This window comes from Triticum dicoccoides, chromosome 7B (assembly GCF_002162155.2).
Source record: "Triticum dicoccoides isolate Atlit2015 ecotype Zavitan chromosome 7B, WEW_v2.0, whole genome shotgun sequence".
NCBI lineage: Eukaryota > Viridiplantae > Streptophyta > Magnoliopsida > Poales > Poaceae > Triticum > Triticum dicoccoides.
The window spans coordinates 75,781,329-75,803,119 of NC_041393.1; the positions used below are offsets into that span (position 1 = coordinate 75,781,329).

At 39.9% G+C, this 21,791-nt stretch overlaps 1 pseudogene; it reads right to left on the minus strand.

The window, feature by feature from the left end:
- The window catches only part of LOC119338643, a 68,948-nt pseudogene that overhangs the window by 13,135 nt on the left and 34,022 nt on the right, over nucleotides 1-21,791 (minus strand).

The window sequence follows — 21,791 nt, forward strand, 5'->3', positions numbered from 1 at the left end:
TCTTGAGCTAGCGTTGGTTTTCCCCGAAGAGGAGAGGGTGATGTAGCAAGTGTAGCGTAAGTATTTCCCTTAGTTTTTGAGAACCAAGGTATCAATCCAGTAGGAGGCTCCTCAAAAGTCCCACGCACCTACACAATCAAACTGAGAACTCGCAACCAACGCAATAAAGGGGTTGTCAATCCCTTCACGGCCACTTGCGAAAGTGAGATCTAATAAAGATAGTATGATAATATAAATATATTTTTGGTATTTTATGATATAGATGCAAGAAAGTAAAGATGCAAATAAAAGTAGATTGAAAGCAAATATGATAAGAGATAGACCCGGGGGCCATAGGTTTCACTAGAGGCTTCTCTCGAGAGCATAAGTATTATGGTGGGTGAACAAATTACTGTCAAGCAATTGATAGAAAAGCGAATAATTATGACGTTATCTAGGCATGATCATGTATATAGGCATCACATTCAAAACAAGTAGACCAACTCCTGCCTGCATCTACTACTATTACTCCACACATCGACCGCTATCCAGAATGCATATAGAGTATTAAGTTCATAAGAACGGAGTAACGCATTAAGCAAGATGATATGATGTAGAGGGATAAACTCATGCAATATGATATAAATCCCATCTTGTTATCCTCGATGGCAACAATGCAATATGTGTCTTGCAACCCTTTCTGTCACTGGGTAAGAACACCGCAAGATTGAACCCAAAGCTAAGCACTTCTCCCATGGCAAGAAAGATCAATCTAGTAGGCCAAACCAAACCGATAATTCAAAGAGACTTGCAAAGATAACTCAATCATACATAAAAGAATTCAGAGAAGATTCAATTAATAACCATAGATAAATCTGAACTAAACTCACAAATCATCGGATCTTGACAAACACACCGCAAAAAGAGATTACATCGAATAGATCTCCAAAAGAGAGGGGGAGATCATTGTATTGAGATCCAAAAAGAGAGAAGAAGCCATCTAGCTAATAACTATGGACCCGTAGGTCTGAGGTAAACTACTCACAACTCATAGGAGGGGCAAGGATGTTGATGTAGAGGCCCTCCGTGGTCGATTCCCCCTCCGGACTGACGGCCAAGGCTCCAAGATGGGATCTCGTGGATACAGAAGGTTACGGTGGTGGAAATTCTGTTTCGTGGTTCCCCTGGATGTTTTCGGGGTCCATAGGTATATATAGGAGGAAGAAGTACGTCGGTGGATGCCCGAGGGGCCCACGAGAGAGGGGGGCGCCCTCCTATCTCATGGGGCCCTTGGAGCTTTCTTGACTTGCACTCTAGGCTCCCCGGATCAGATTTGTTCCAAAAATAACGCTCCCGAAGGTTTCATTCCGTTTGGACTCCATTTGATATTCCTTTCCTTCGAAATACTGAAATAGGCAAAAAAACAGCAATATGGGATGGGCCTCCGGTTAATAGGTTAGTCCCAAAAATGATATAAATACGAGAATGAAGACCATAAGCATCCAAAACAGGTAATATAATAGCATGGAACAATCAAAAATTATAGATACGTTGGAGATGTATCCAGCATCCCCAAGCTTAATTCCTGCTCGTCCTCGAGTAGGTAAATGATAAAAAGAGAATTTTTGATGTGGAATGCTACCTAGCATAATTCATAATGTAATTTCTTTTATTGTGGCATGAATGTTCAGATACAAGTAATACAAAATAAAAGTTCATATTGATATAAGAAATAGTAATACTTCAAGCATACTAAACAAGTAATCATGTCTTCTCAAAATAGCATGGCCAAAAGAAAGTTATCCCTACAAAATCATATAGTCTGGCTAAGCTCTATCTTCATCACACAAAGTATTTAATCATGCACAACCCCGATGACGAGCCAAGCAATTGTTTCATACTTTAATAATCTCAAACTTTTTCAACTTTCACACAATACATGAGTGTGAGCCATGGACATAGCACTATATGTGGAATAGAACGGTGGTTGTGGAGAAGACAAAAAAGAGAAGATAGTCTCACATCAACTAGGCGTATCAACGGGCTATGGAGATGCCCATTAATAGATATCAATGTGAGTGAGTAGGGATTGCCATGCAACGGATGCACTAGAGCTATAAATATATGAAAGCTCAACAAAATAAAACTAGTGGGGTGCATCCAACTTGCTTGCTCACGAAGACCTAGGGCATTTTGAGGAAGCCCATCATTGGAATATACAAGCCAAGTTCTATAATGAAAAATTCCCACCAGTAAATGGAAGTGACAACATATGAGACTCTCTATCATGAAGATCATGGTGCTACTTTGAAGCACAAGTGTGGTAAAAGGATAGTAGCATTGTCCCTTCTCTCTTTTTCTCTCATTTTTTTTATTTGGGCCTTTTATTTTTTTATGGCCTTTTTTTTTATTTCGTCCGGAGTCTCATCCCGACTTATGGGGGAATCATAGTCTCCATCATCCTTTCCTCACTGGGACAATGCTCTAATAATGATGATCATCACACTTTTATTTTTTTACAACTCAACAATTACAACTCAATACTTAGAACAAAATATGACTCTATATGAATGCCTCCGGCGGTATACCGGGATATGCAATGAATCAAGAGTGACATGTATGAAAGAATTATGAACAGTGGCTTTGCCACAAATACAATGTCAACTACATGTTCATGCAAAAAGCAATATGACAAAAGTAATGTGTGTCATATGAACAGAACGGTGGAAAGTTGCCTGGCAATATATCTCGGAATGGCTATGGAAATGCCATAATAGGTAGGTATGGTGGCTGTTTTGAGGAAGGAGTATGGTGGGTGTATGGTACCGGTGAAAGTTGCACGATACAAGAGAGGCTAGCAATAACGGAGGGGTGAAAGGAGTGCGTATAATCCATGGACTCAACATTAATCAAAAGAACTCATATACTTGTTGTAAAAATTTAGAAGTCATCAAAAACCAAAGCACTACATGCATGGTCCTAGGGGGATAGATTGGTAGGAAAAGACCATCGCTCGTCCCCGACTGCCACTCATAAGGAAGACAATTAATAAATAAAATTGTGCTCCAACTTCATCACAAAGCGGTTCACCATACGTGCATGCTACGGGAATCACAAAATTCAACACAAGCATTCTTTAAATCCATAATCACCCAACTAGCATGACTTTAATATTACTACCTCCATTTCTCAAAACAATTATCAAGCATCAAGTTGATCATAGCATCCAATTCACTTTCTATGATAGTTTTTATTATATCCAACTTGGATACTCATCATTCTAGGACCAAATTAAAACCATAGCAAATACCATGCTGTTCTAAAAGACTCTCAAAATAATATAAGTGAAGCATGAGAGACTAGTAATTTCTATAAAATTAATCCACCACCATGCTCTAAAAGATATAAGTGAAGCACTAGAGCAAAAACTATCAAGCTCAAAAGATATAAGTGAAGCACATAGAGTATTCTAGAAAATTCTAATCAAATAGGCTTCTCCAAAAAGGTGTGTTACAGAAAGGATGATTGTGGTAAACTAACAAGCAAAGATCAATATAATACACGACGCTCAAAGCAAAACACATATCATGTAGCGAATAAAAATATAGCTCCAAGTAAAGTTACCAATGAACGAAGACGAAAGAGGGGATGCCTTCCCGGGGCATCCCCAAGCTTAGGCTTTTGGCTATTCTTAAATATCTTGGGGTGCCATAAGCATCCCCAAGCTTAGGCTCTTGCCACTGTTTATTCCATAGTCCATAAAAGCTTTACCCAAAACTTGAAAACTTCACAACACAAAACTCAACAGGAAATCTTATAAGCTCCATTAGTTAAAGAAAACAAAACCACCACATAAGGTACTGCAATAAACTCATTCTTTATTTATTTTGGTGTTAAACCTACTGTATTCCAACTTCCTTATGGTTTATAAACTAATTTATTAGCCATAGATGCATTGAAATAAGCAAACAACACACGAAAAACAGAATCTGTCAAAAGCAGAACAGTTTGTAGAAATCTGTAACTAACGCAAACTTCTAAAACTCTAAAAATCCTACCAAAATATGAAGTACTGGAAAATTTGTTTATTGATCATAAGAAAAAAGAATCAAAGCAAAATCTCTTTTCTGTGATTTATTAAAAAAAATCTCGTGAGCGCAAAGTTTCTGTTTTTCAGCAGAATCAAATCAACCATCATCATAGTTTATCCTATAGGTTCTACTTCGCACAAACACTAAACAAAAGATAAAAACACATCTAAACATAAAGTAGAAAAAAAATTTAACACTAAACAGGAACAAAAACAAAGAACATAAAGAAAATTGGGTTGCCTCCCAACTAGCGGTATTGTTTAACGCCCCTAGCTAGGCATAAAAGCAAGGATAGATCTAACGAGTGCCATCTTTGGCACTTGATTCATAAGTAGCACGCATGATAGATTCATAAGGTAATTTGACTTTATTTCTTGGAAAGTGCTCCATGCCTTTCTTTAAAAGAAATTGGAATCTAATGTTCCCTTCCTTCATATCAATAACTGCACCAATCGTTCTAAGGAAAGGTCTACCAAGAATAATAGGGCAAGAAAGATTGCAATCTATATCAAGAACGATAAAATCTACGGGCACCAAATTTCTATTAGCAACAATAAGAACATCATTGATCCTTCCCATAGGCTTTTTAACGGTGGAATCCGCAAGGTGCGAATTTAAAGAGCAATCATCAAGATCATGGAAGTCTAGAATATCACATAAAGTTTTCGGAATTGTGGAAACACTAGCACCCAAATCACACAAAGCAAAACACTCAAAATCTTTAATTCTAATCTTTATAGTAGGTTCCCACTCATCATTAAGTTTTCTAGGTATAGAAACTTCCAAATTAAGTTTTTCATCATAAGATTGCATCAAGGCATCAACAATATGTTTGATAAAAACTTTGTTTTGACTATAAGCATGAGGAGAATTAACAACGGATTGCAACAAGGAAATACAACCTTTTAAAGAGCAATTATCATAATCAAATTCCTTGAAATCAGAGATAGTAGGTTCAATATTATTAGAAGTTGAGGATTCTCCAATCTCTCTTTTACCAAATTTAGCATTAAGATCTAAAGATTTCGAATTTTTGGGTCGCCTTCTAGGCAAAGTTGTTTCGTCATCACTCCCATAATCATCAAAATTCATATTGCAAAACATAGATCTAATAGGAGACGCATCAATAACTTTAAGATCCTCATCAATATTTTCATGTAGATTAGAAGAACACGCTTTTATAAAGCTTTCCTTTTTAGCACGCAATCTAGCGGTTCTTTCCTTGCACTCGTCAATGGAGATTCTCATTACTTTGAGAGACTCATTGATATCATGCTTAGGAGAAGAGGATCCAAGTTTAAGAGAATTAACATCAAGCGAAAGTCTATCAACATTCCTAGCCAAATCATCAACTTTGAGCAATTTTTCTTCAAGCAAAGCATTAAAATTCTTTTGAGAAATCATAAATTCTTTCACACTATTCTCAAAATCAGAGGGCATATTATTAAAATTACCATAAGAATTATTGTAGGAATTTCCATAATTATTAGAGGGATTACTAGGAAATGGTCTAGCATTAAAATTTCCTCTATAAGCATTGTTGCCAAAATTATTCCTACCAACAAAATTCACATCCATTGATTCATTATTAATCTCAATCAAAGAAGATCATTGGGATCAAGAGGAGTATTTTTAGTAGCAAACATCTTCATAAGTTCATCCATCTTTCCACTCAAAACATTGATTTCTTCTATAGCATGCACTTTTTTACTAGAAGATCTTTCGGTGTGCCATTGAGAATAATTAGCCATAATATTATCAAGCAATTTTGTAGCATCTCCTAATGTAATTTCCATAAACATGCCTCCCGTGGCCGAATCTAAGAGATTTCTAGAAGCAAAGTTCAAAACGGCATAAAAATTTTGTATGATCATCCATAAATTCAAACCATGAGTAGGGCAATTGCGAAGCATCAATTTCATCATTTCCCAAGATTGGGCAACATGCTCATGATCAAGTTGTTTAAAATTCATAATATCGTTCCTAAGAGTGATGATCTTAGTGGGAGGAAAATACTTAGAGATAAAAGCATCTTTGCACTTGTTCCAAGAATCAATACTATTTTTAGGCAAAGACGAAAACCAAACTTTAGCATGATCTCTAAGTGAAAACGGAAATAACTTCAATTTGAAAATATTGTTATTCGTATCTTTCTTCTTTTGCATGTCACACAAATCAACAAAATTGTTTAGATGAGTAGCGGCATCTTCACTAGGAAGGCCGGCGAATTGATCTTTCATAACAAGATTAGCGAGGCAATATTGATTTCACAAGACTCAACATCATTAAGAGGAGCAATCGAAGTACTAAGGAAATCATTATTATTGGTATTCGATAAATCACACAACTTGGTATTATCTTGTGCCATGGCAACAAGTAATCCAACACACAAGCAAACAGAAAACGGCAAACGGAAAAAGGCTTGCGAAAAGAGAGGAGGAGATTGGGAAAGAGAGGGCGAATAAAACGGCAAGGGTGAAGTGGGGGAGAGGAAAACAAGAGGCAAATGGAAAATAATGTAAATGCGAGGGAGATGGGTTTGTGATGGGTACTTGGTATGTCTTGACTTGAGCGAAGACCTCCCTGGCAACGGCGCCAGAAACCCTTCTTGCTACGTCTTGAGCTAGCGTTGGTTTTCCCCTAAGAGGAGAGGGTGATGCAGCAAGTGTAGCGTAAGTATTTCCCTCGGTTTTTGAGAACCAAGGTATCAATCCAGTAGGAGGCTCCTGAAAACTCCCACGCACCTACACAAACAAACTGAAAACTCGCAACCAACGCAATAAAGGGGTTGTCAATCCCTTCACGACCACTAGGGAAAGTGAGATCTAAGAAAGATAGTATGATAAGATAAATATATTTTTGGTATTTTATGATATAGATGCAAGAAAGTAAAGATGCAAATAAAAGTAGATTGAAAGCAAATATGATAAGAGATAGACCCGGGGGCCATAGGTTTCACTAGAGGCTTCTCTCGAGAGCATAAGTATTACGGTGGGTGAACAAATTACTGTCAAGCAATTGATAGAAAAGTGAATAATTATGACGTTATCTAGACATGATCATGTATATATGCATCACATCCAAAACAAGTAGACCGACTCCTGCCTACATCTACTACTATTACTCCACACATCGACCGCTATCCAGCATGCATCTAGAGTATTAAGTTCATAAGATCGGAGTAACGCATTAAGCAAGATGATATGATGTAGAGGGATAAACTCATACAATATGATATAAACCCCATCTTGTTATCCTCGATGGCAACAATACAATACGTGTCTTGCAACCCTTTCTCTCACTCGGTAAGAACACCGCAAGATTGAACCCAAAGCTAAGCACTTCTCCCATGGCAAGAAAGATCAATCTAGTAGGCCAAACCAAACCGATAATTCGAAGAGACTTGCAAAGATAACTCAATCATACATAAAAGAATTCAGAGAAGATTCAATTAATAACCATAGATAAATCTGAACATAAACTCACAATTCATTAGATCTTGACAAACACACCGCAAAAAGAGATTACATCGAATAGATCTCCACAAGAGAGGGGGAGATCATTGTATTGAGATCCAAAAAGAGAGAAGAAGCCATCTAGCTAATAACTATGGACCCGTAGGTCTGAGGTAAACTACTCACAACTTATAGGAGGGGCAAGGATGTTGATGTAGAGGCCCTCCATGGTCGATTGCCGCTCCGGCAGAGTGCCAGCGAAGGCTCCAAGATGGGATCCCGCAGATATAGAAGCTTACGGTGGTGGAAATTGTGTTTCGTGGTGCCCCTGGATGTTTTTGGGGTCCGTAGGTATATATAGGATGAAGAAGTACATCGGTGGACGCCCGAGGGGCCCACGAGACAGGGGGGCGCGCCCTACAGGGGGGGGCGCCCTCCTATCTCGTGGGGCCCTCGTAGCTTTCTTGACTTGCACTCCAGGCTCTCCGGATCAGATTGTTCCAAAAATAACGCTCCCGAAGGTTTCATTCCTTTTGGACTCCGTTTGATATTCCTTTTCTTTGAAATACTGAAATAGGCAAAAAAACAACAATATGGGTTGGGCCTCCAGTTAATAGGTTAGTCCCAAAAATGATATAAATATGTAGAATAAAGCCCATAAGCATCGAAAACAGGTAATATAATAGCATGGAACAATCAAAAATTATAGATACATTGGAGACGTATCATGTGACAAATTTTTTGACATGGTGCTTGAGTTACTTAGTGATGCATTCCCCAAAGGTTCAGTACTTCCAAAAAATTTCAGTGAAGCTAAGAAAATAGTTAAATCTATTGGGCTTGGGTATGTTAGTATTCATGCCTGTGAAAATGATTGTGTACTGTTCAGAAATGAATTTGATAAGGAGAATCAATGTCCTAAGTGTAAAACTTCAAGGTGGAAATCAGAAAAGAAGAGTCCTGATGGGAAAAGGGTACATAGAGTTACTAGAAAGGTTCTTCGCTATTTTCCTATTAAAAGAAGGCTTCAAAGGTGCTTTATGTCCTCTAAAACTGCAACTGACATGAGCTGGCATGATGAACAACGGACCAAAGATGGTTTGATTAGGTGCCCAGCAGATGCTATTTTCTGGAAGGATTTTGATTCCAAACATCCACTAATTAGTGATGATAGTCGGAATTTTAGATTGGCTGCAACAACTGATGGCTTTAATCCATTTAGGTCAACAAGGAGTACCTACAGTATTTGGCCAGTCTTTTTGATTCCATACAATCTTCCTCCTTGGATGTGTATGAAGCGGACTAATTTTATCCTTTCCTTGCTCATTCCTGGCCCTAAGGCACCTGGAGGCGATACGGATGTCTATCTTGAACCTTTGGTAGATGATCTAGTAGATATGTACTATCATGGTGTAAAGACATTTGATGCTTCTAAGTCTGAAATATTTGATCTTCGTGCTGCCATCCTTTGCACCATACATGACTTTCCAGGTTTAGGCTACACTCATGGGTGTGCTACGCAGGGTGAGGTAGCTTGTCCTGAGTGCCATTCATTCACTTGTTCTCCACAATTAAAAAAGGGCAGTAAATATTGCTATATGGGACATTGTAGGTTCTTATCATCCAATCATAAGTTTAGGTCAGATGAAAAGTTATTTGATGGCAAGTCAGAGCATAGGACAACACCTATACCTCTTACGGTTGAGGAAATCGATGATTTGACAGGAAATCTCGAAACATCCTTTGGAAAATACCCAGCTGCCAAGAAGACAACAAAGAGAAAACACAAAGAAGGTGAATCCCCTCCCTTGTATAAAAGAATATCTGTGTGGTTTAAGTTGCCCTATTGTAAAGATCTGATGTTGCGTCATAATTTTGATGTTATGCATATAGAAAAAAATGTATGTGATAACATAGTTAACACACTTCTGGGCCTTGAGGGGAAATCAAAGGATAACGCCAATTCTCGCTTAGATATCCAAGCTTTGGGTATTACGGGGGACCTGCATGTTGTTGAAGTAGAAGAGGGTCAATTGTATATACCTCCAGCACAATATACTTTGACACCCGATCAGATGAAAGATTTTCTCCAAGTCTTGATGGGAGTCAAGTTTCCACAAGGCTTTGCAGCTGATATACGACGTTATATCCATGTTGCTGAGAAGAAGATTTCTAGACTGAAGAGCCATGATAATCACATTCTGCTGCAGCACCTTCTTCCGCTTGCGATTCGAAAAATATTGCCAACAAGAGTATGTGCTGCATGGACTCGTGTTAGTAACTTCTTCAAGAAGATTTGCTCACCTGTTATCCGCGTCAGTGATATGAAAATTCTAGAGGCTGAAATAGCTGAGACCTTAAGCATACTTGAAACTATATTCCTGCCAAGTTTTTTTGATGTCATGGTCCACTTGATGGTTCATTTGCCTGCCCAAGTTAGAATTGGTAGCCCAGTACACTTCCGGAGCATGTGGTTAGTAGAAAGGTGATCTTCTAAACAAAGTCTTATAGCAACCTATTTTTTTTGCAAATGAATTTTACAAATAGGCTTACAATTTGTAGTATGTAGGTATTTGGGGCACTGCAACGGACATGTTCGCACTAGAAGCCATCCGGAAGGATCAATCGCTGAGGGTTATTTGTTTGATGAGGGCCTTACATTATGTTCTCTCTATCTCAAAGGGTGTGAGACTAGGTTCACTCAACAAGATAATAATGTTGAGGTGTTGAATAATGAAACGTCCAACACCAGTCCATACTTGTGCCACAAGGGGCAAGGATTGGGTAGCATTGTATCATTATCAAATAATTCTTGGATCCAAGCACATAGATATGTCTTGTCCAACCACAATGAAATAGAACCTTATGTGAAGTAAGCTGCCCACACTATAGTGTTATTATCTCTTTCTTATCTTTCTTATAATATTTAATTCGATACGCAATTATAGGAAGCACCGCGAGCACCTATCCTCAATTGGTCTTCCCAATGAAAAAGCAATCAACACTATGCAACATGAGAAGTTTCATGAGTGGTTTCGAGAGCATGTAAGTAGGACATCACTTGACCTATCGTGCTCAACATTAATCATGTTAACCTATTGTAACTAACAACAATTCTATACTCAGGTGTTGTCATTAGTTGAAAGAGGTGTAGAAGTATCGGAAGAAATGCAAATTTTAGCCCAAGAGCCTTTCATGATTTCTAGAAAACTTAACAGCTATACTACTAATGGGTTCGATTTCCATACACACTCAAGTGATGATGGTAGACCTATTCAAAACAGTGGAGTAGCTATAGCTGCACAAAATTCAAGAGGAGTAGAGATATATTATGGCATTATTAGGGACATAGTTGAGCTAAACTACCGCCAAAAAGGATATATGGTGTTATTTCGATGTGATTGGGTTGACAATCGTGAACAAGACAAATGGGTAAAAACCGATCAGTTTGGGGTTACTACTGTTAACTTCAACCATTTATCAGTAGTGGTGATAAGTTATCAGATGAACCTTTCATCTTAGCATCACAAGCCGCACAAATTTTCTATGCTCCAGAGGTTGATGATAAAGGCTGGTGTGCAGCTGTCCAGAACACAAAACCACATGGCACCTACTCTATGGCCGTTGTGGATGATGAAAATGTGGATGATGAAAATGTAGATCTTGAGAATGCTAATAAGGGGTTGTTAATTGATCTACACACAAATGTTGATCCCGACATTGATCATACCAAATTTTCTCATGTAGACTGATATAGATGGAATAATTGTTGTTGCACCAAAGAGGAAGTAAGTGTGATAATGATTTTCTGCATTTTATTTGGTAGTTGTGTAAAATTTGGTTATTACTTTAGTTGAAACACTTGCATGTTGTATGGACTGCTAACTCATATGTAAGCATTTACAGGAGCAGGAGCAAAAATGGCAGTTGCAGCAAGAAGCACAGAAAGAACTCCGGAATATGAACTCGAAAGGAACAGAACTGTACTTGATGTACGTAGAAGACAAAATAAGAACATGAAGAGACCTTTGAATCTTAAAGGTCTAGCAGATGCATTTGAGGCAGAAGGCCAACCTGCTCCCCAAAAGAAGAAAAAGGTATTGTTGCTAGATATGATATAACTAAAAGAAAACACATGTCTTCCATTTCTTTGTGTTGGATTATAGCTTTGCATCATATACTACTAAAACTATTACATCATCCACACATACATATGCACTATTTCCAGCACACTATTTTCTATCCCTTTTTGCATAGTTAACACTGATTTATGTGTTTAATTGTAGAGACAAAAGTGAACTCCTGTTTCACAAACTCAAGCTCCAGACCGGCAATTGCGGTCTTCTTCAAGATTAAATACTGAAATTTCAACTGAACCTGAGGTTGTATTGAATGAACTTGAAGTTATGCTTCTTTACTTTGATGTGTGTACCTTCAAGATTAGCAATTGAATGATAATGCATTCGTAGTACTAAACCTATTTTCTACATTTATTGGATATCAGTCCAGGAAAGGGAGGTTAGGAAAGTTACTGCTATGAAAAGCATATGGGGAAGGCAAAACAAGCCTAAACTCAAGTTGGAAATCAATGAGTATGGTCAGCCTTGTGGTAAATCTGCTACACGGTTCGCCAACTTTGTTGGAACAAAAATAAGAACCAAGGGTTTTCCGGTTGAATTTGATGATTGGAGGAAGGTTGATCTGTCTAAAAAACTTGCTTTATGGACCAAGGCAAAGGTAATACTTGGTTGCTGCTGCTATATTGTTATTGGTTGCTGCTATGTTGCTATATTTTTATTGGTTAGTGAGTTCCTGGATGATATCTTAGTGTTCATGTTTAGGAGTGACTAATGAGTTAGTTTATTCTTGTATAGTTCTCTAATGCTTATTTCCAAATGCCAATTTTTCAGTTGTTTTGGGAATTAGACAAACGAGTTTTCCAATGGTATATGAAAACAACACAAATTAAATGGAAAGACTTCAAATCAGACCTAAAGAGGGATTATTATGATGAATCATATGAATATGATGAACTTATAGCATCATGTGATGCTAGAGTTCATCCTGACCAATGGAAGTTGCTTGTTGCATTTTGGTTGACTCCAAAAGCTAAGGTATGCTCTTTGTTAGGTTAGTATTGACCTTTGATTCTACTTGTGTGACATGATTGCTTGTGTGACATGATCTTCATCAAACCATTTGGTAGGCTCGCTCAATAAGAGGTAAAAATAATCGAGCACATCACACGCAAAATCACACATCTGGAAGTAAGAGTTTTGCTCGGGTTGACACTGAAATGGTATGCAACCATGCTATTCTTGTTGTAAACTTTGATGTTTGTACATTTTGCTCATTGTTTTAATATTTCTTATCACTTGACATAGACCGAGGAGCTCAAGCGCCGCCCACATAGACATGAATTGTTTATTGAAACACATACACATCGAATTAGTGGCCTTCCTCAAAAAGGGTTTGCAGTAAGAATTGTAAGTTCAGATGCACTCTAATTTCTTGATTCCTTTCATATTTTTGTTTATGTAGTAAGTACTAGGAACTCATAACAATTCCTGAAATATATAGAAAGAACTTCAAGATGAAGCATTAAAGCACCCAGAATTGTTGGAGAATGGTATTAAGGATGGTGATTTGTTTGCGTTTGTTTGTGGAAAATAAAAAAATGGATATGTTCGTGTTGTTGGTTTGGGGCCAACTCCAACTGACCTAGAGTTGCCAGGAACCCAGCAGTATAAATCTACAAAGCTTCAAATAGCAATGGAAAAGTGTCGTGTATCTAACCAAAAAGTGGAACATCTGCAAGACCAAATGGATGACATGAAGAAGCAAATGGCTGAGATGAGGCAACTTTTTCTATCTTCACAGGGGCAACAAGATGAAACCAATACCACACCTGGACATGAACCAAATACTCCACACCATGTAGCACTAGTTCTATTATATTGTACCTCTGCCATAGCGGAACATGTAATGCTGTGATCTTGTTGTAGTTTATTATATTTAACATCTACAATGCTTGATTTTGATGTAGAACATAAGGAGAAGAGAAGCCAATAATATTGAGAAAGGCAATGCTCATCTAGAGGAGGTGGCTGAGTCAAATGCTTCTATGCAGAATGATGACACTCTTACTAGAAGAAGAATTGTTAATGTTGAGAAACATAACAGACAACAAGGGGTAAATCTTTCCTTTCCTTTTGGCCTTTAATTGCCAATATGATGCTATATGAACTTGTTTCTTTACCATTATTATATTCTGAATTGCAAATTTTTCCCATAGGGTGGAAGAGATGTGATATTATATAGCATGACTAGACCTTTAAATGTCACTATTGCCAAAGGAACAATTCAAACAACTAATCCAAAGGCTGTGGTGGGGGGTGAGCCCCTAGGTTCTGAATATGTCGAAATTGTCATCTATTCGGTGTTCAAAAAGGATACTCAGTTGCCTCGTACGTATGGGAATGTGTTAACCATGGGAGATGCTAAGGGGAAATCGATTGCATGACCATCTGCTATGGTAATAATCTAGAGCACTTGGTTTCTTTTCTTTTGTGCTAATCGGTCACCTATTAAGTAGTGATTGTTGTTGTAGATCAAAGATCCCAAGAAGACATCTAATGTGCCAGGAGGTGCAGGTACTATGATATACATCAAATTTACATGCCAAGTAAAATTAATGTGCCTTAGTCTATTTCTGCCCACTTATCTGTCCTATAAGACCATTGATGTATTGGATAGTTGTCAGTCTCCATATTTGTGTGCACCTTTTTATCTCCAGCCCTTGGCACTTCTCCTACCTTGGAGAAATTTAACTAGTAAAAATCTGTAGCTGTTTGTCAATCTCTATATTTATGTGCACCTATTTCTGTTTATAGCTCCATATTTATCCATACAAAAAAGTAGATACAACTAGCGTGTTTCGAGCATCGCGGTCGAACTAAGTTTGTATTTGGTAACTATGTAATCTGACAAGTGAGTAAATAGTATTTTTGGCAACTGATTGACACCTAAAAGCTTGTTTAAACTCTTGGGCAAATAAGTATTTAGTAATCTGGAAACTAAGCATACTAAATATGGCAAGTAATTACTATATAGAGGGAGTACTTCTATTTACTGGCAACTAATCACTTGCAATGTTTGGTGGCAGTAGTCAGTGCCAAAGAGTAGTGAGGCCACGTTCTAGAGTGTTCTGTTACATACTAGCTTGGGGCCATTTCACTATGTTTTCTTGTGCACTTTTCCCAAGGTGTGCTCAAATTGACTTACAACTGCCAGTGCAACAAATAAAAAGTAAACAAAATAGTGATTTTGTACCGTGTTTCTTTGCATGTTTTTTTGCTGGGATGTTTCTTTGGACGTTTTTGTCCATTCTAATTGGTCTCCCCACTATCATGCTCCTTTTGCATTTTAAAAGAAAAAAAAGAGGAAAGACATGAATGATACATGCATTCAACAGTTGACGATGCTGCTCCTACATCATTCTAGATAGATGCCGACATTTCTACCAATTTAAAACTCTCCCTCCCTGCTAGTGTGTTGTTGTACCATAGTCACATGCACGTATAGTAGTCTGCCTAGCTTCAGTTGTATGAATGCTCTGTAGCTTTGGTCAGATTGTTGGCTCACCCGCGAATCCCTGAAATTTTGGCCGTAAGATTGATAAATCCAACGACAAGTGTGAATACTAGAAGATGGTTGAATGTTCATGTACAGTTTGGTACCTTGATTGACAACTGCAAGTTTCTCTTTGTCTTCCCCTTTTGAGCTTTTTCAAGGGTCTCATGTATTTCACATAAAAATTATTCATGATATGTGGTTAATAAAATGGAACTATAGACTGGACGTGCATAGTGCCAGTGTACCAGTAATGATAGTAATAATAGTACAGTAATGCCATATCACTATTCAGGAGTTTTGAACAACTTTTTGGTTGATTACACTTTCTTGACAATTCTTGACAAATTCGTATGCAATATTTTCAGGTACTTAGGAAGCTAGCATTGGATGTGAGGAGGACTTGGAGTATCATGGAACATACATGGGTGTGCGCAGTATTTTGGAAGCCAACTTCAATCATGTCACGAATCTGATATGTGTTTCGGACCATTTGGTGCTTCAAGTGTTTGGGGGTAGAAACTTTGTGCTCATGGATGTGACTTGTGTGCTCTGGATTAGTGTTTGTGTGACTTGTGTGTTCTGGATGGTTAAACTATACTTCTGGTTGTGCTTGTGAACCTATGTCGACATATATGTCTATTTGTGAACTTATGTCAGTATATGTCTGTTTGTGAACCTATGTCAGTATATGTCTGTTTGTGAACCTATAATTATTGTTGTCCAATATGTCCATGTTGATGTTGTTTATCAATTGCATATCAGTATATATGTGAAATTATTGGTTTGGCTGTGCACTACTTACCAACAAGTTATCTGTTGGTAAACAAATTCTTGCAGAGCAACTGTCGGCCATGGCTACTAGCTAGCTAGGCATGAAAAGTGTCAGCAAACATACATACCTAGACGAACAGACTATGTGTTGGCCAAGATATATACCTATATAGACAGCATAAGTGTCGGCAAAGGTGCAAATATATTCAAACAGAATATGTGTCGGGATAGTTATATACCTAGAAGAACAGCATATGTGTCGACAAAAGTAGGGTGTAAGTGCACACCTGAACTGTCAGTGTACCTAGGATGTATGCCCACAAACCATCTGTCGGGGTACGTAGGGTGTATGTCCACAAGCAACCTGTCGGCATAGGTAGGGTGTATACTATCTGAAAAAGTGTCGGCAATGCCTTTCCCCACAGCAAGTCCTCTGACTGTTTTCTCTTTTGTCAGCATACGTGTTAGAGTCAAGCTATGTGTCGGCAAAGGTACCCTATGCCAATAGATTGTTGTGTCGCCGAAACTTGACCGTGGTGTAGTGCGGCAAGGGAGGATCGCGGCGGCGGCGCGAGGGAGGAGCGTGGCGGCGGCTGCGGCTGAGGTGGCGGCGGCAGCGGTAGGAAACACATGTCTATGGTTAGGAAACGTAGTCATCTTTGATTAACGAGCTAGTCTAGTAGAGGCATATTAGGGACACTATATTTTTTCTATGTATTCTCATATGTACTAAGTTTCCGGTTAATACAATTCTAGCATGAATAATAAACATTTATCATGAAATAAGGAAATAAATGATAAGTTTATTATTGCCTTTAGGGCATATTTCCTTCACTGCTTGACAGCCATCACATCTCGTTGCTACCATAACAATATGCATATGCAGGGGGATCATGATTGAACCAACGAACATGCTTACCGCGGACAAGCTGTGGATCTTCACATAGTGACGAACTGATCGAAATGATGCAGTAAGGATGGTAGGCATGTAATATATCTCAATGATCGGCAGCCGTAGTAAGAGCGGCTCCAGTCAGCAATCGGCGATTCGGCGTCCAGAACATCTGTCCACAGAGAGAGGAGGGAAGGAGAGAAAGAGAGGGCGTTTTTCTTTTATTTTTTATTTTTATTTCATGGGTGCCCAGTCAGCGGTCAATGTGGTCAAAACCACTTGATTTAGTCAAAACCGAGACCAGGGTAGATTTTTGAACCACATGGTTAGTTCGAGGTGTATGTCGACCGGTTTTGAAGTTCGGGGTTAAATTTTAAACCATGTAGTTAGTTTGGGGTTGAAATGTGTACTTTTCTCATATAGGAACTACTTCCTTCATTCCTAAATATAAGTCGTTTTAGACATTTCAAATGGACTACAACATACGGATGTATGTAGACATATTTTAGAGTGTAGATTCACTCATTTTGCTTCGTATGTAGTCACTTGTTGGAATCTCTAGAAAGACTTACATTTGGGAACGGAGGGAGTACATAGTTGTATTTATTGAATATATGTAGCATGCATGGTTGCATTTTGTAGTAGGCATTTTCGCAGGCACTGTGGATATTAAAGGTTCATGGTTCTACAAACCAAACAAGCAGTTGAAAAATTCCTAAGAAACGGAGGAATTATCCAAGATTCCTATGGAAATTATTTGAACCAAAGATAGGCCGGTCCTTACTGGATATAAAGCAAACTGCCTAAGCCAAACATCCAACAAGGTTCCACACACACGACAAGGTGGGGCGTCTTGAACTCGTCGGACATGGTTCTGACGTTCCGCACTTCCAAAAACGGCCAAGAGCAGCGTGTCCCTGCGGATCCACAGGTGTCCGACTTGTAAAGGGAGCAGTTTGCCTAGGAGGCACTGAAGCTGCACCGGAGCATCTACTGGGTAACAAGGACGGTACAAAGATCTCTATTGTAGCCTTGCAATTCCTGATGCCTCCTACTTCTAATCTTGTAACTTCTACCACCGCATTTTGTGAATATATTAGATCGGCACCGATCGGAACCATTGTTTTAAATAGCCCGCTATAGCTCCGCTATAGCACGCTATAGCGTTTACAAAAGGTCTTGCGCTAAGAGACTTTGATTCAAACAAATGAACAAACATTTTAAATAGCGCGCTATAGCTTTGCTATAGCACGCTATAGCATTTGGAAGAGGTCCGCCGCTAAGATGCTTAGCGCGCTATTTAAAACTTTGATCGGAACACACCAAGAAAAGCATCGTCCATACACATCTTCCTTCACTTCCTACTCACTAGTTAGTTGTGTAGTTGTTTTGTTATGAAGAAGTAAGTACCCTAGCTTCTCTCCAAATTTTAAGGAGGGTAGCTATGGCTTGCACTGAGCAAAGTGCTAGGAATGTGGGAAAAAGTAGCCAAAATCACTCTTTAGTGGTCGACCGGTCTTACTAGCTAGTACTAGTAGTATATTGAGGCACTGCAGATGTATATATAGGTCCATGTCATGCATATTATTAAATGCAGGACATGGTTGGTTGGAGGATTTGGATTCTCTTGAAATCAATGACATCGGCATGATTGCATTTTGCAGCATCTTATGAGTTGTGACTGAAAAATGTAAAAACTGGAAACTATACGATCTCTAAATGGCCAAAGTACTTTTTTTTAGAACGAAGACGCAAGAAGCGTCCGACTTTAAATTAATAAAGCCCACCAACAGGCAGCATCCAAGTATGAGACACACTTAGCAAACCACAGGGACGAGACCCAAGTCATAATAGATGCAATCGGCCAAAGCCTGGAGTGAAAGCTAGGTAGTCTAAACTGCCGGCGAGAAGGAGTCCAACTCCTGCAAAACACCCATGGGGATCACTGTCGAGCAGCAATCTGAATGGCGCGGATCCTCTCCATGGCTTCTTCCATCCGCTCAGTGTCTCGCTGTTTCCCCAACGGCATCCAGGTCTGAAGGAACAAATGACATTTGAAAATAATGTCAGCAGGATGGGAAGGGATCTTATGTTCAATAGTAATTTTGTTATGCGTGGTCCAGAGAGACCACAACAACGCCCCTACACACCGCCGAAGGATCCGAGCGAAACCACTCCTATGGGCGCTGAGAATGGCGCATAACTCCCCACCAGAGTGAGGGTTCCAATTTTGTCCAAAGGCTTCCCGGACCGCGCTCCAAGCAAAACAGTCTAGGTGGCAGTTGAAGAAAATGTGGTTGGCATCCTTGTGGATCCCAAAGACCGCGCAGCAACCGTATGACGGTCCGTTTCTCTTGGCCACGTTGTTGGAAGAGAAGAGCTGGTCGCGAAACATTTGCCACAAGAACACCTTGATTTTGAGGGGGTGGCCACTTTCCACAGCCCCCTAGCTATATCAAGTGTAGGGCCCTCCGTTACGCCAAGTCATCAAATACAGGTCACACATGTCATAATCATGGTTAAAATGCTTAAAAAAACTGATTACTGTTTTCTACAAAAGATTAGACCGAGAATCAGTGTTTTTTTGTCCCAAATTCGTAAACGAGTGTTTTCTGCAGACCTACGTGTCAATGGGGTGGTTTTCTGCAATTCGATCATATTTAGTTATTATGGTTCATGGTTCTACAAACCAAAGAAGCACTAGAAAAAAAATCCTAAGAAATGGAGGAAATGTCATAAATTCCTATGGAAATGATTTGAACCAAAGAGAGGCCGGCCCTTATAGCTATGCAACTCAACAATACGACAATTATAGTTGTTCTGATCTGGAAGTTAAACACCACAACCATCTAGATTAGATCGTAGACCTTTACGGCAGTAACACAAATCTGGCATGTTCTTCACATTTTTCATGAACTATTTATGATTAAATGGAACGGCATTGTATATGCACGCCACGAGTAGTAGTAAGTACAACATGGGGTTTCGAAAATGCCAGTTTTTGGAAAATAAGTAGTCAAACCTTCATGGATAGATATTCTTTTTAGAATGACAAAGCTGTTCCATCACTAGAATGAAACCAAAGCATCTCACACATCAGCTCAGAGACCAGTCCGTCATGTAAAACTAGCTACCAAAATGTAACTGAGTGGTGCCAGAGGCCTACTGAGACGATACCGGTTGGTGATTAATGCTGCAAAGCGCCATGTCATCAGAGTCGGATGTGTTCATCCCGTGGCTTGGCGCGATAAGCTGAGGCGTCTTGACCTCGTCGGACACTGTGCTAACGTTCCGCACTTCCACAAATGGCCAAGAGCAGCGTGTCCCAGTGGATCCAGAGGAATCCAACCGGAGCACCAACCGCATGACCAGGATGCTACACGCGTCCAAGCTGTAGGCTTGCAATCCCTGATGCCTCAAGCTGCACCGGAGCACCAACCGCATGACCAGCATGCTACACGCGTCCAAGCTGTAGGCTTGCAATCCCTGATGCCTCCTATTCCTAATCTTGAAACTTGTACTCCGCATTGTGTGAATATATTAGCTCGGCACCAATGGAAACACATCAAGGTAAGCATCGTCCATATACATCTTGCTTCACTCTGCCTACTCACAAGTGAGTTGTGTATTTGTTGTGTTATGAGGAAACACATACCCTAGCTTCTTTGATCCAATGTTTAAGGAGGTTTAGCTATGGCTTGCACCGACCACAATTGCTAGGACTGTGGGACAAAGTAGCCGAAATCACTCTCTAGTGGTAGACCGACCTTACTACTAGCTAGCAGTAGTATCTTGAGATAATGCAGATATATATATAGGTCCATGTCCAAAAAACAGAAAACAGAGAAGTTTGACTAAAGTATAATGAGCGTAATTAGCGGAGGCCCTGTCGGGGCGATCGCGAGGCGACCCGGTTGCGAGAGAGAAGATACCAGCCGAACGGAGGGATCGGCCACCACGAGAGTTGAGATCGAGAGAGTTGTAGGGGATAGGCAGCGAAATCATGCGGATCCGTTGGGACTTCGGGAGGATTGGATCAAAATCAGAGAGGCGATGCAGAGATACGCCAAAAAGGAAAAACAAACCCAAGCGGCTGAGAAGAAGATCTCAGGGAATCAGGAAAGGCAAGATCATGCGCAGGTGGATAGAATAAAAAATAAATTAGTGGAGATGAGGCAGGTTCTGATTGCGGGTAAGCTAGGAGGGGATCAAGAGTACAAGGAAAGGAAAAGTAGGGTTCACGAGGAAGAGGATCCGCCAGACAAGGGAAAGGAAAGAGATCACAGAGATCCAATCATAGGGTCAGAGGGAGGAAGGAAAATCATATCTTACCCGACATTGGTCGTCAGGCATCAATTGGATCGAGGAATTCTGATGGTATAAATCTGGCGTCTGAGGCAGCATTGATCTGCACCCACCACCCGCAGCATAGTATTGACAAGCACGTTCCATCCATGGCTGAGCAGAAAAACACCAGCGGCAAGGCTCCGATGAACCCTAGCGGAGAGGTAGTTGCCATGGGCGACTCGGATCTGGGATCAAGGCCGATGGTTCGCGGTGGCTCATCAAGGGACAGGGGTGACATGTTCCGCACGCCGACCGACCAAGGAGTGCAGGTAACTCAGGGTGCAAGGTATGGCGAGAACGAGAATGTCATAGCTCCTGTGTTCCCGGTTAACATGGAGTTGCAGAGGACAAGTGTGGTGGAGCTGAACCTGGCAAGACAGAGAGCAGCCATGCGAGCAAGGTGGATCGTTGTTGGCTTGTTCTTCTCGGTGCAGATCTTCAGCATCAGCGGGCTCTTCCAAGAGCTCAAGAGCAAGTGGGGGCTGAGGGGGCGCCTCAGCTACACTCCACTCAAGAACAACTGCTTCACCCTTGAGTTCGAACGCGAAGGGGATCTCCGTTTCATCCTCAACAATGGGCCATGGACCCATAAGGGAGATGCCTTCCTGATGGTGGAGGTGG